The sequence below is a fragment of the Hyla sarda genome, chromosome 11, assembly GCF_029499605.1.
Source record: "Hyla sarda isolate aHylSar1 chromosome 11, aHylSar1.hap1, whole genome shotgun sequence".
In the NCBI taxonomy this organism is placed as follows: domain Eukaryota; kingdom Metazoa; phylum Chordata; class Amphibia; order Anura; family Hylidae; genus Hyla; species Hyla sarda.
This window is the reverse complement of record NC_079199.1, coordinates 1,500,204-1,515,125: the sequence shown is the minus strand read 5'-3', so window position 1 is coordinate 1,515,125 and position 14,922 is coordinate 1,500,204.

Sequence of the window (14,922 nt, the reverse complement as noted above, 5' to 3'; positions counted from 1 at the left end):
AATATCAGAATGCACTGGATGATTCCCTGATCATCAGAATGTTATAGGTAATGTTATTCCCTGACCATGAGGATGCATTATGTGGAGTGATTCCTCTGCCATCAGAATGCATTATGTGTAGGGATTCCCCTGCCATTAGGATGCATTATGCGGAGTGATTACTCTGCCATCAGGATGCATCATGTGGAGTGATTCCTCAGCCATCAGGATGCATTATGTGGAGTGATTTCCCAGCCATCAGGATGCATTATGTGGAGCATTATATGGAGTGATTCCATGTCTATGAACAAGTGATTCTCCAATCATAAGGATGCAATGGCTGAAGTGATTCCCCTGCCATCAAGATGCATTATGTTGAGTGATTCCTCCATTCTGCGTTATTCCTAATATCAGAATGCACTGGATGATTCCCTGATCATCAGAATGTTATAGGTAATGTTATTCCCTGACCATGAGGATGTATTATGTGTAGTGATTCCTCCATCATCAGAATGAATTATGTGTAGTGATTCCCCTGCCATTAGGATGCATTATGTGGAGTGATTCCTCTGCCATCAGAATGCATTATGTGTAGTGATTCCCCATCAATCAGGAGGTTTTATGTGGAGTGATTCCCCATCTATCAAGAGGTTTTATGTGGAGTGATTCCCCATCTATCAGGGTGCATTATGTGGAGTTATTCCCCATCTATCAGGATATATAATGTGGAGTGATTCCCCATCTATCAGGATGTATAATGAGGAGTGATTCCCTATCTATTAGGATGTATAATATGAGGAGTGATTCCCCATCTGTCAGGATGTATAATGAGGAGTGATTCCCCATTTATCAGGATGTATTATGTGGAGTGATTCCTTATCTATCAGGATGTATAATGAGGAGTGATTCCTTATCTATTAGGATGTATTATATGAAGTGATTCCCCATCTATCAGGATGTATAATGAGGAGTGATTCCCCATCTATCAGGATGTATAATGAGGAGTGATTCCCCATCTATCAGGATGTATAATGAGGAGTGATTCCCCATCTATCAGGATGTATTATATGGAGTCATCCCCCATCTATCAGGATTTATAATGTGGATTGATTTCCCATCTATCAGGATGTATAATGAGGAGTGATTCCCCATCTATCAGGATATATAATGAGAAGTGTTTCCCCATCTATCAGGATGTACAATGAGGAGTGATTTGCCATCTATCAGGATGTATAATATGTGGAGTGATTCCCCATCTATCAGGATGTATTATATGGAGTGATTCCCCATTTATCAGGATGTATTATGTGGAGTGATTCCCCATCTATCAGGATGTATAATGTGGAGTGATTCCCCATCTAGCAGGATGTATTATATGGAGTGATTCCCTATCAATCAGTATGTATAATGTGGAGTGATTCCCCATCTATCAGGATGTATAATGCGGAGTGATTCTGCATCTATCAGGATGTATAACGAGGAGTCATTCCCCATCTATCAGGATGTATTATGTGGAGTGATTCCCTATCTATCAGGATGTATTATGTGGAGTGATTCCCCATCTATCAGGATGTATAATGTAGAGTGATTCCCCATCTATCAGGATGTATTATGTGGAGTGATTCCCCATCTATCAGGATGTATAATGAGGAGTGATTCCCCATCTATCAGGATGTATTATGTGGAGTGATTCCCCATCTATCAGGATGTATAATGTAGAGTGATTCCCCATCTATTAGGATGTATTATGTGGAGTGATTCCCCATCTATCAGGATGTATTATATGGAGTGATTCCCCATCTTTCAGGATGTATAATGTGAAGTGATTCCCCATCTATCACGATGTATTATATGGAGTCATCCCCCATCTATCAGGATGTATAATGTGGATTGATTCCCCATCTAGCAGAATGTATAATGAGGAGTGATTCCCCTTCTATTAGGATGTATAATATGCAGTGATTCCCCATCTATCAGGATGTATAATGAGGAGTCATTCCCCATCTATCAGAATGTATTATGTGGAGTGATTCCCTATCTATCAGGATGTATTATGTGGAGTGATTCCCCATCTATCAGGATGTATAATGTAGAGTGATTCCCCATCTATCAGGATGTATTATGTGGAGTGATTCCCCATCTATCAGGATGTATTATATGGAGTGATTCCCCATCTTTCAGGATGTATAATGTGAAGTGATTCCCCATCTATCACAATGTATTATATGGAGTCATCCCCCATCTATCAGGATGTATAATGTGGATTGATTCCCCATCTAGCAGAATGTATAATGAGGAGTGATTCCCCTTCTATTAGGATGTATAATATGCAGTGATTCCCCATCTATCAGGATGTATAATGAGGAGTCATTCCCCATCTATCAGGATGTATTATGTGGAGTGATTCCCTATCTATCAGGATGTATTATGTGGAGTGATTCCCCATCTATCAGGATGTATAATGTAGAGTGATTCCCCATCTATTAGGATGTATTATGTGGAGTGATTCCCCATCTATCAGGATGTATTATATGGAGTGATTCCCCATCTTTCAGGATGTATAATGTGAAGTGATTCCCCATCTATCACGATGTATTATATGGAGTCATCCCCCATCTATCAGGATGTATAATGTGGATTGATTCCCCATCTAGCAGAATGTATAATGAGGAGTGATTCCCCTTCTATTAGGATGTATAATATGCAGTGATTCCCCATCTATCAGGATGTATAATGAGGAGTGATTCCCCATCTATCAGGATGTATTATGCGGAGTGATTCCCCATCTATCAGGATGTATAATGCGGAGTGATTCTGCATCTATCAGGATGTATAACGAGGAGTCATTCCCCATCTATCAGGATGTATTATGTGGAGTGATTCCCTATCTATCAGGATGTATTATGTGGAGTGATTCCCCATCTATCAGGATGTATAATGTAGAGTGATTCCCCATCTATCAGGATGTATTATGTGGAGTGATTCCCCATCTATCAGGATGTATAATGAGGAGTGATTCCCCATCTATCAGGATGTATTATGTGGAGTGATTCCCCATCTATCAGGATGTATAATGTAGAGTGATTCCCCATCTATTAGGATGTATTATGTGGAGTGATTCCCCATCTATCAGGATGTATTATATGGAGTGATTCCCCATCTTTCAGGATGTATAATGTGAAGTGATTCCCCATCTATCACGATGTATTATATGGAGTCATCCCCCATCTATCAGGATGTATAATGTGGATTGATTCCCCATCTAGCAGAATGTATAATGAGGAGTGATTCCCCTTCTATTAGGATGTATAATATGCAGTGATTCCCCATCTATCAGGATGTATAATGAGGAGTCATTCCCCATCTATCAGAATGTATTATGTGGAGTGATTCCCTATCTATCAGGATGTATTATGTGGAGTGATTCCCCATCTATCAGGATGTATAATGTAGAGTGATTCCCCATCTATCAGGATGTATTATGTGGAGTGATTCCCCATCTATCAGGATGTATTATATGGAGTGATTCCCCATCTTTCAGGATGTATAATGTGAAGTGATTCCCCATCTATCACAATGTATTATATGGAGTCATCCCCCATCTATCAGGATGTATAATGTGGATTGATTCCCCATCTAGTAGAATGTATAATGAGGAGTGATTCCCCTTCTATTAGGATGTATAATATGCAGTGATTCCCCATCTATCAGGATGTATAATGAGGAGTCATTCCCCATCTATCAGGATGTATTATGTGGAGTGATTCTCTATCTATCAGGATGTATTATGTGGAGTGATTCCCCATCTATCAGGATGTATAATGTAGAGTGATTCCCCATCTATTAGGATGTATTATGTGGAGTGATTCCCCATCTATCAGGATGTATTATATGGAGTGATTCCCCATCTTTCAGGATGTATAATGTGAAGTGATTCCCCATCTATCACGATGTATTATATGGAGTCATCCCCCATCTATCAGGATGTATAATGTGGATTGATTCCCCATCTAGCAGAATGTATAATGAGGAGTGATTCCCCTTCTATTAGGATGTATAATATGCAGTGATTCCCCATCTATCAGGATGTATAATGAGGAGTGATTCCCCATCTATCAGGATGTATTATGCGGAGTGATTCCCCATCTATCAGGATGTATAATGTGAAGTTATTCCACATCTATCAGGATGTATAATGAGGAGTGATTCCCTATCTATTAGGATGTATAATATGAGGAGTGATTCCCCATCTGTCAGGATGTATAATGAGGAGTGATTCCCCATTCATCAGGATGTATTATGTGGAGTGATTCCTTATCTATCAGGATGTATAATGAGGAGTGATTCCTTATCTATTAGGATGTATTATATGAAGTGATTCCCCATCTATCAGGATGTATAATGAGGAGTGATTCCCCATCTATCAGGATGTATAATGAGGAGTGATTCCCCATCTATCAGGATGTATAATGAGGAGTGATTCCCCATCTATCAGGATGTCCAATGTTGAGTGATTCCCATCTATCAGGATGTATAATGAGGAGTGATTCCCCATCTATCAGGATGTATTATGTGGAGTGATTCCCTATCTATCAGGATGTATAATGAGGAGAGATTCCCCATCTATCAGGATGTATTATGTGGAGTGATTCCCCATCTATCAGGATGTATTATGTGGAGTGATTCCCCATCTATCAGGATGTATTATATGGAGTGATTTCCAATCTATCAGGATGTATAATGTGAAGTGATTCCCCATCTATCAGGATGTATTATATGGAGTCATCCCCCATCTATCAGGATGTATAATGTGGATTGATTCCCCATCTATCAGGATGTATAATGAGGAGTGATTCCCCATCTATCAGGATGTATAATGTGAAGTGATTCCCCATCTATCAGGATGTATTATATGGAGTCATCCCCCATCTATCAGGATGTATAATGTGGAGTGATTCCCCATCTATCAGGGTGTATAATGAGGAGTGATTCCCCATCTATCAGGATGTATAATATGCAGTGATTCCCCATCTATCAGGATGTATAATGAGGAGTGATTCCCCATCTATCAGGATGTATAATGTTGAGTGATTCCCAATCTATCAGGATGTATAATGAGGAGAAATTCCCCATCTATCAGAATGTATAATGTGGAGTGATTCCGTATCTATCAGAATGTATAATGAGGAGTGATTCCCCATCTATTAGGATGTATTATGTGAAGTGATTCCCCATCTATCAGGATGTATAATGAGAAGTGATTCCCCATCTATCAGGATGTATAATGAGGAGTGATTCCCCTTCTATCAGGATGTATAATATGCAGTGATTCCCCATCTATCAGGATGTATAATGAGGAGTGATTCCCCATCTATTAGGATGTATAATGAGGAGTGATTCCCCATCTATCAGGATGTATAATGTTGAGTGATTCCCCATCTATCAGGATGTATAATGAGGAGAGATTCCCCATCTATCAGGATGTATCATGAGAAGTGATTCCCCTTCTATCAGGATGTATTATGTGGAGTGATTCCTTATCTATCAGGATGTATAATGAGGAGTGATTCCCCATCTATCAGGATGTATAATGTGAAGTGATTCCCCATCTATAAGGATGTATTATGTGGAGTGATTCCTTATCTATCAGGATGTATAATGAGGAGTGATTCCCCATCTATCAGGATGTATAATGTGAAGTGATTCCCCATCTATCAGGATGTATAATGAGGAGTGATTCCCCATCTATCAGGATGTATTATGTATTCTGTTCTCCAGGACATCAGGACGTGGACATTTATAGCGGTACTAACCAGTTATGTAGCATTACAGTAGAAAGGGAGCAGCTAAACATTCCTATCAGTACTCCAGGAATGTTGGGTGACAGAGCTTGGATAGGAGCGCAGGTTTTCTTAAGACTCAAAATAAAGAGAGTGTCCGTCTGAATAGACACTATGCATTGTGGGAAGATATACAAGATGCATAAGTATGGGGGTGCGAACATGTGTCTGACACCTGCCTGAAGGGTGCTGGAGACCCCCCCCCCCCCATCTGTGCCCAAACATCCCTCCACTAACCACAATTACCGATTCACATGTAGAGAGTGTAAGAAAACGTATAAAGTTACCAACTTAATGACCCCGAACCTGTCGCCTAAACAAAGACGCTCACATATAGTATCTGACAGGACGTCACATGTGGGAACCATTACCCCGTCATTAACTTCAATGAAATACGACCGATTTATCTCCAATATATATAAATATAAACTTATCATCCTATGCGGATAAGCGCATTAACCCTTGCATCAGCAGAAGGATATAAACGCAGACAGCTGCTTATAAGGAAATTTCTAGAAACATTTACATTTCATATAATGAATAACTCCTATTCATATAACCAAGTCAGGTGCCGAGGAATAGTTGATAGAAAAATGTATAACTGTAATACTGCTCCTATATGAAAAAATATAACTACTATAATACTGCTCCTATATGAAAAAATATAACTACTATAATACTGTCTCCTATATACAAGAATATAACTACTATAATACTGCTCCTATATACAAGAATATAACTACTATAATACTGCTCCTATATACAAGAATATAACTCCTATAATACTGCTCCTATATACAAGAATATAACTACTATAATACTGTCTCCTATATACAAGAATATAACTACTATAATACCGCTCCTATATACAAGAATATAACTACTATAATACTGTCTCCTATACACAAGAATATAACTACTATAATACTGCTCCTATATACAAGAATATAACTACAATAATACTGCTCCTATATACAAGAATATAACTACTTTAATACTGCCCCCTATATACAAGAATATAACTACTATAATACTGCTCCTATATACAAGAATATAACTACTATAATACTGCCTCCTATATACAAGAATATAACTACTATAATACTGCTCCTATATACAAGAATATAACTACTATAATACTGCTCCTATATACAAGAATATAACTACTATAATACTGCTCCTATATACAAGAATATAACTACTATAATTCTGCCTCCTATATACAAGAATATAACTATTATAATACTGCTCCTATTTACAAGAATATAACTACTATAATACTGCTCCTATATACAAGAATATAACTACTATAATACTGCCTCCTATATACAAGAATATATCTACTATAATACTGCTCCTATATACAAGAATATAACTACTATAATACTGCTCCTATATACAAGAATATAACTACTATAATACTGCTCCTATATACAAGAATATAACTACTATAATACTGCTCCTATATACAGTAATATATCCTAGTCCAAGGTTCTCTCTCCAGCATATCTACTTCTATACCATTACACCGTTGTGTTGTGGGCGGAGCCTGTGTTATATAAGGTTCATGAAGTCCTTCTCATTATTCTCAGCTGTTCGGGGATCAGTCGCTGATCGTTCTTTTCCTCTTCTATTATTTTTGGGTTTTTCTTGCTGAGAGGATTTTGCTGAATCATTTGTTGGCCGGTTGTCTGCGCACATCTCACACGTATGTAAACACCAGACGGCACCGCAAGAGTAAAAAGCAAAGGCGAAATCTGTGAGAGTGGAAGGATAAGTGGAGCCGGAACATGTGGAAGTGATTGTGACCTGGAGAGGACGCCGTTCTCCCTGTTCCTTCTGATCAGCGCTGGAGAATGTGACGCTCGTCTCTTCTGTTATTCCTGGAGCACGGTGCTCTCTGCTCCCGACCAGCTTCACCTCAAACGGCGGCTCCGGGGGGACGATCTGACCCGGTCACGGATCACGACCCCCCCCCCACCATGTCCTGGAGATCATCTCATCAACAGTTCTGAGCGTCCAGTGAACCTCGGCTTGCATCGAATCTTTACGGGTTTTTTTCCCCCTTTGATGCAAACTCTTTGATACTTCTTACAGTTTTGTTTTTCTTTTGCGCCATTGTATCCAGGACAGATCACTGCGCTGTAACCCAGGATAACAGCTTGGCCCCATATGTGAGAAGATAAATTAACGAGGTCCGTGATCTCCTCTTAAACAGAGGGGGAGGTGCAGTTTTCTCAGACGCCAATGTATTTCATTTTTTTTGTTTTACATTTTTTTTACACTGAAAACCGGACAATAGGGGGAGACATAGAGATAGGATCACGGCCTGAAGATATTGGGGAGTGCTGCCGAGAAATGACATTGTGTGATACAAAGAAGGGGACAATGTGCGCCCTTGGGGGGATGATCAGTCTGGAGAGGGGAGTGTAATAGGACGGGCAATTCTCCCTGCGAAAATTGTATGCAAATTAGGTCTTCTCCAGAAGAAGGCTCCTTCTCTAGTGCCACATACTGGAGCCCCTGTCTCTGTAGGCATGCTGGGAGTTGTTGTATTGTAGCATCTGGTGTTCCACTGTTTTGAAACCAATGGACTAAGGGTTATCAGCCAAACCAGCGTCTCCTCCAAAAGAAAGAATTGATCATCTCTAGATGACTGAGGGAGATGTGTTTCCTTGGGAAGAGACAACCTAACTATACTGCACCTAATGTGCGGGGACTTATACTGCCAACCTAATGTGGGGGAACTACAGCCTAATGCGGTGGATCTATACTGCCAACCTAATGCGGGGGAACTATGCTGCCAACCTAATGTGGGGGAACTACAGCCTAATGCGGTGGATCTATACTGCCAACCTAATGCAGGGGAACTATGCTGCCAACCTAATGTGGGGGAACTACAGCCTAATGCGGTGGATCTATAATGCCAACCTAATGTGCGGGGACTTATACTGCCAACCTAATGTGGGGGAACTACAGCCTAATGCGGTGGATCTATACTGCCAACCTAATGCGGGGGAACTATACTGCCAACCTAATGTGGGGGGAACTATACTGCCAACCTAATGTGGGGGAACTATACTGCCAACCTAATGTGGGGTAACTATACTGCCAACCTAATGTGGGGGGAACTATACTGCCAACCTAATGTGGGGGAACTATACTGCCAACCTAATGCGGGGGAACTATACTGCCAACCTAATGTGGGGGAACTATACTGCCAACCTAATGTGGGGGAACTATACTGCCAACCTAATGTGGGGGAACTATACTGCCAACCTAATGCGGGGGAACTATACTGCCAACCTAATGCAGGGGAACTATACTGCCAACCTAATGCGGGGGAACTATACTGCCAACCTAATGTGGGGGACTATACTGCCAACCTAATGTGGGGGAACTATACTGCCAACCTAATGTGGGGGAACTATACTGCCAACCTAATGCGGGGGAACTATACTGCCAACCTAATGCAGGGAAACTATACTGCCAATCTAATGTGGGGGACTATACTGCCATCCTAATGTGGGGGAACTATACTGCCAACCTAATGCGGGGGAACTATACTGCACGTAATGTGGGGTAACTGTCGGGGGGGCCATCATAATGAAGTGCTCCGTCTTCCAGGCAGCCTTAATCTGGCCCTGCACATGGTAACCTAACATTCCTGCACACATTGCATACATGACAGTACAATACACAGCACAGGTTCTCCACGCTATACACGATACCACATGGTACACTAACATTCCTGCACACATTATATGCATGACAGTACAATACACAGCACAGGTTCTCCATGCTATACACAATACCACATGGTACACTAACATTCCTGCACACATTATATACATGACAGTACAATACACAGCACAGGTTCTCCACGCTATACACGATACCACATGGTACACTAACATTCCTGCACACATTATATACATGACAGTACAATACACAGCACAGGTTCTCCATGCTATACACGATACCACATGGTACACTAACATTCCTGCACACATTATATACATGACAGTACAATACACAGCACAGGTTCTCCACGCTATACACGATACCACATGGTAAACTAACATTCCTGCACACATTATATACGTGACAGTACAAGACACAGCACAGGTTCTCCACGCTATACAGGATACCACATGGTACACTAACATTCCTGCACACATTATATACATGACAGTACAATACACAGCACAGGTTCTCCACGCTATGCAGGATACCACATGGTACACTAACATTCCTGCGCACATTATATACATGACAGTACAATACACAGCACAGGTTCTCCACGCTATACAGGATACCACATGGTACACTAACATTCCTGCACACATTATATACGTGACAGTACAATACACAGCACAGGTTCTCCACGCTATACAGGATACCACATGCTCCACTAACATTCCTGCGCACATTATATACATGACAGTACAATATACAGCACAGGTTCTCCACGCTATACAGGATACCACATGCTACAATAACACTCCGCCCAATCCTGAAAGAGAAAATCACCAAATTCTAAATAACCAAACAATACAATCTGTTGTCGTGGGAGGGGCGGGGGGCTATGGGGTGGGGGGCTATGGGGGAATTGGACACTATGGTGGTAGGGAGGGGGCAGATGACAGGGCCAAACTATTGGGCAATAACTTCAGGGGGACATGTGGAAGTAGAGGGGTCTTCACTACTCTTCTTCAATCACGCCCGAGCTGTCTAAGATTGCATAGTCTCTCAGCAGTCTCTTCAGTCCCGGAAGGATATGTTCTCCCTGTTGATGACAAGGTGGTTCCTGGCCAGCCATATAGCATCCTTAATACAGTTCATAAGGCACCAGACATCCTGGATGACCTCCACGTCGTGAACCCCAGGGAACAGCCCATAAAGCCCCGAATGGTCTGATAAGTAGTTCCTGGGTCTGTAAGTTTAGGTTCCAGGGCATCCAATAGACCCTGTGCAAAGGGGTACTGCCAAAAGATGTGCAAAGATGTTTCTTCTACGAAGGGGCATTGGCGGTAGTAACGGGTTCTGCATCGGTTGTGGGCATGCATGAATGGCCTAAGAGACAGTCCTACCTTAATGGCCATCCAAGACAAGTCCTTGTCTCCATTGATTAGCCTTGCAGAAGCCACATTGGCCCAAACAGTCTCTGCCGTGGCCTTGGGGAGCCCCAGAATGAGCTTCAGCAAGTCTTTAGCTCTGCTGAGCTTGTTGATGGTCTTTGGCTTCCACAGGTCGGGCTTCAGTCGCTCCAGCTGCTGCTCCCTCACAAACCGGACAACGTCCCCATAGAACCAGGGGGTGTGCCATTTGTAAGGGATTGAGCTGTCCCACTTGTCCCAACTGAGCCCCCACAAGAGGGGCAAAAGAAACAAGGGAAGCATTGACCTGCCCTCTGAGCCAGTCTTTTCCATCAGAGTCCACAGCATGCTGGGAGTTTTAGTTTTGCAACAATGGACTTGCCAGCCAAACCAGAATCTTATCCAGTATCTCCCCATGCAGCCACCGTACACCCTGCACCGCTATCTCTTTCGTGTTGATTTCCCAGCTCTTTGCCCATAATCCATTGGGGTTTATGCTCAGTGTGTTTTTTTCACTGCAGCATCTGGGACGAGCTGAAAAGCCTTGGCGCGGCTGCGCGATTTTACGATCCGATTGTAAAAGGCCCCAATGATGTGTGATTGACGGGAACCAGATGGCGGCAGGAATGCCGGGGTTAAGCGTTTGTCATTATCACGTACCCAACCTACAATCTGGTTCTGATTCTGGACGCGAGATGATGACTTTTGTGCGCGACGCTCCCATCCGGCAACACAACAAACGCCCTACAAAATACAAACGCCCCGTCTGAGCTGCTGCCATCGCCCAGGGTGCATCCTGATCTATGAAAATCGATAAGACATAAGGTGCCCAGGCCCATCTGTAGGGTATAATGGAGGACGGTAGACGGGCAACCACTGGAGAAGTTACTTCAGAAAGGGGCTCCAAGGGTCAGAGTCTCATTGTTAAAGGGATACTCCAGAGGAAAATAAATGTTTTCAAATCAACTGGTCCCAGAAGATTAGACATATTTGTAAATTACTTCTATATAAAAATCTTAATCCTTTCAGTACTTATCAGATGCTGTATGCTCCACAGGAAGTTGTATAGTTTTTTCCAGTCTGACCACAGTGCTCTCTGCTGACATCTTTGTCCATGTCAGGAACTGTCCAGAGCAGGAGAAAATCCCCATAGCAAACCTCTCCTGCTCTGGACAGTTCCTGACACGGACAGAGGTGTCAGCAGAGAGCACTGTGGTCAGACTTGAAAGAACAACAAAACTTCATGTGGAGCATACAGCATTTAAGTACTGGAAGGATTAAGACGTTTTAATAGAAGTAATTTACAAATCTGTTTAACTTTCTGGCACCAGTTGATTTAAAAAAATATAAATATATGTTTTTCACTGGAGTACCCCTTTAATTCTCCGAGCCAGGAAGACGTTGCAGAAAATGTTAGAAGACGATCAGAAGGCATTCACATAGGTGGAAAACACATAAACGTGGTTATTCAACATATGGACTTTTATACTGTAATAGACATGCTTACCGAGGATCTGTGCTTGTGTTGGTGGTAAGTGGTCGTGTCCTGTGTTCCCCATCATGCTGCCGACTTGTTTTTGGGAACTGGCTCTGCCTGTTTCTGTGACCTCCCTCAGACTACAATCCCCAGGATCCTTTCTTTTAAGGTGGGAGGGGATTTATATCCCTCCCACACATCTGTCACCCCACCCATTGCAGCACAGCCACGCTCCCTTTTGATCACATGACTTGCCTGACATCACCTGACGCACAAGTTATGGATCTGTGTGATGATGAATGCACATGTGCGACGGTCATGTCATCAGGGGGCCGGCTTTACACACAACAGACGAAGCAGACACGCCCTCTTCAGCACCTGACTTGTGATGTATTGTCTCGGGCCGCACAGCAAGCTGGGAAAGGTGCCAGACAAAACTCATTTTGTAGGCTGTGGAAAATGAACCTCAGGAGGAAAAAAAAGACAAACAAATTTGATCCCTGCCACCAAACACAGGTAAGTGAAGTATGTGCACTGGAAGAGAGACTGCTACGGCACTGACACCACCAGGTACTTAAGCACAGTAAGTCCGTGGTGCTTTGTCTGCAGAACACATATGACTATAGCAAAGAGTACATAGATGAAGGCACTCACCATGTAGTAGCGAAGACTTTATTGCAACAGTCGGTGCATACAGGACATCCACAGAAAGAGACAGTGAGCATGGGGTGTGCTTGGGACAGACTGTTTCACGCGACACGCTCGCATGTCGCGTGAAACAGTCTGTCCCGAGCACACCCCATCTTCACTGTCTCTGCCTGCGGATGTCCTGTAGCACCGACTGTTACAATAAAGTCTTCGCTACTACATGGTGAGTGCCATCATCTATGTACTCTTTAGAAAGTTAAGTATATTAGTACCCAGACTAACTCTGCTGCCCCATGTCTTACATTTAAAGAACCAAAAATCTCAGAATACCCCTTTAACCAACCATAGTCCATCCAGGGACACCTCACTCCTCCCATAATGTGCCCGGCTGGAGTTACCCTACATGTGCCTGTGATGTGCAGAGTCCGAGCCAAGATCAGAGCCGCAGCTGTAAGTGACACTTCCCTGGACTATATAGTCATCTCTCTACGGGAACATGAGCAGAAGGCGCTAAGTCCGTCTGAGAACATGAGCACGACTTCCCGAGGCCAAGAAACACTTTGATTCCTAATGTGACAACATCCTAGTACTGGGTGAAGAAGAGACGTTTAACATGCGAGGTCTCAGCTCACAAGACACCGCGTAACCCGAGCTCGTAGGTAACAATTGGTTTCAGCTGCTGCTCGGGATGCCGGGACGGGGCTGCCATATGGTGATAATGATAATCAGATTTTTTGGCACAGATAGATGTCTGGACCCAGTTCCCTTGGGTGGAGGTGACTGATGAAAGACCCTGAGAGGTGCCAGAGGACCCTTATCAGTCACAAGGAGTCAGCGTTACATGTATCTGTACATCGGGGCCAACGTCTTACTTTACCCCAACAAGTACAATCTGACGCCATTAATCATGGAGCCAGTGAGATGTCCACCAGGAGGGACGCCCGTGCCTGACTAAAGTTACAGGAGATCTGAGGACAAGGCAATGTTACCCCCGTAACAAGAGGGGCCCCATGGACTCCACACAAGACCTGGAGCTGGGAGAGTCAGTGCGGATTATATGTGGGAGAAGAATCAGGGACCACGGACCGGAGACTCCAGCATCAAACAGGTTAAACACCTCAGTAGTTGAGATTTTTGGTGCAAATTTTAGAGGAACAGAGGTGTCTGTTCTGCTTGGAATTGTAAAATATTATGGGGTTAATGTAATAAATGTGATGGATCAAAAAAGATGCGTCCTCTCCACCCGGCACACGAATATTTCCTGCCCTCGTATAGGTTCTTTAATCAACAAAACAGCTTGGGCTCCTGAGGGCCCATAGACCCGTGATATGTCTTGTGGTATAAGTATGCAGCGGATCCTGTAAGGGGCAGACTCCATGTCCCTGTCCTGCGGGGCCCCATACACAGCTGTGATGTCCTGTGTGATCTGACCGGTCAGCGGGGCCCTATACATAGCTGTGATGTCCTGTGTGATCTGACCAGTCTGTGAGGCCCCATACATAGCTGTGATGTCCTGTGTGATCTGACCGGTCCTGCGGGGCCCTATACACAGCTGTGATGTCCTGTGTGATCTGACCGGTCAGCGGGGCCCTATACATAGCTGTGATGTCCTGTGTGATCTGACCGGTCTGTGGGGCCCCATACATAGCTGTGATGTCCTGTGTGATCTGACCGGTCAGCGGGGCCCTATACACAGCTGTGATGTCCTGTGTGACCTGACCAGTCTGTGAGGCCCCATACATAGCTGTGATGTCCTGTGTGATCTGACCGGTCAGCGGGGCCCTATACACAGCAGACGCTGGATGCTATGTAGCAGGTGTATCCTCGGTTGCACTGTGTGATCCCGTTTCTTTTTTTATCTCACATGATCCGGCGGCGC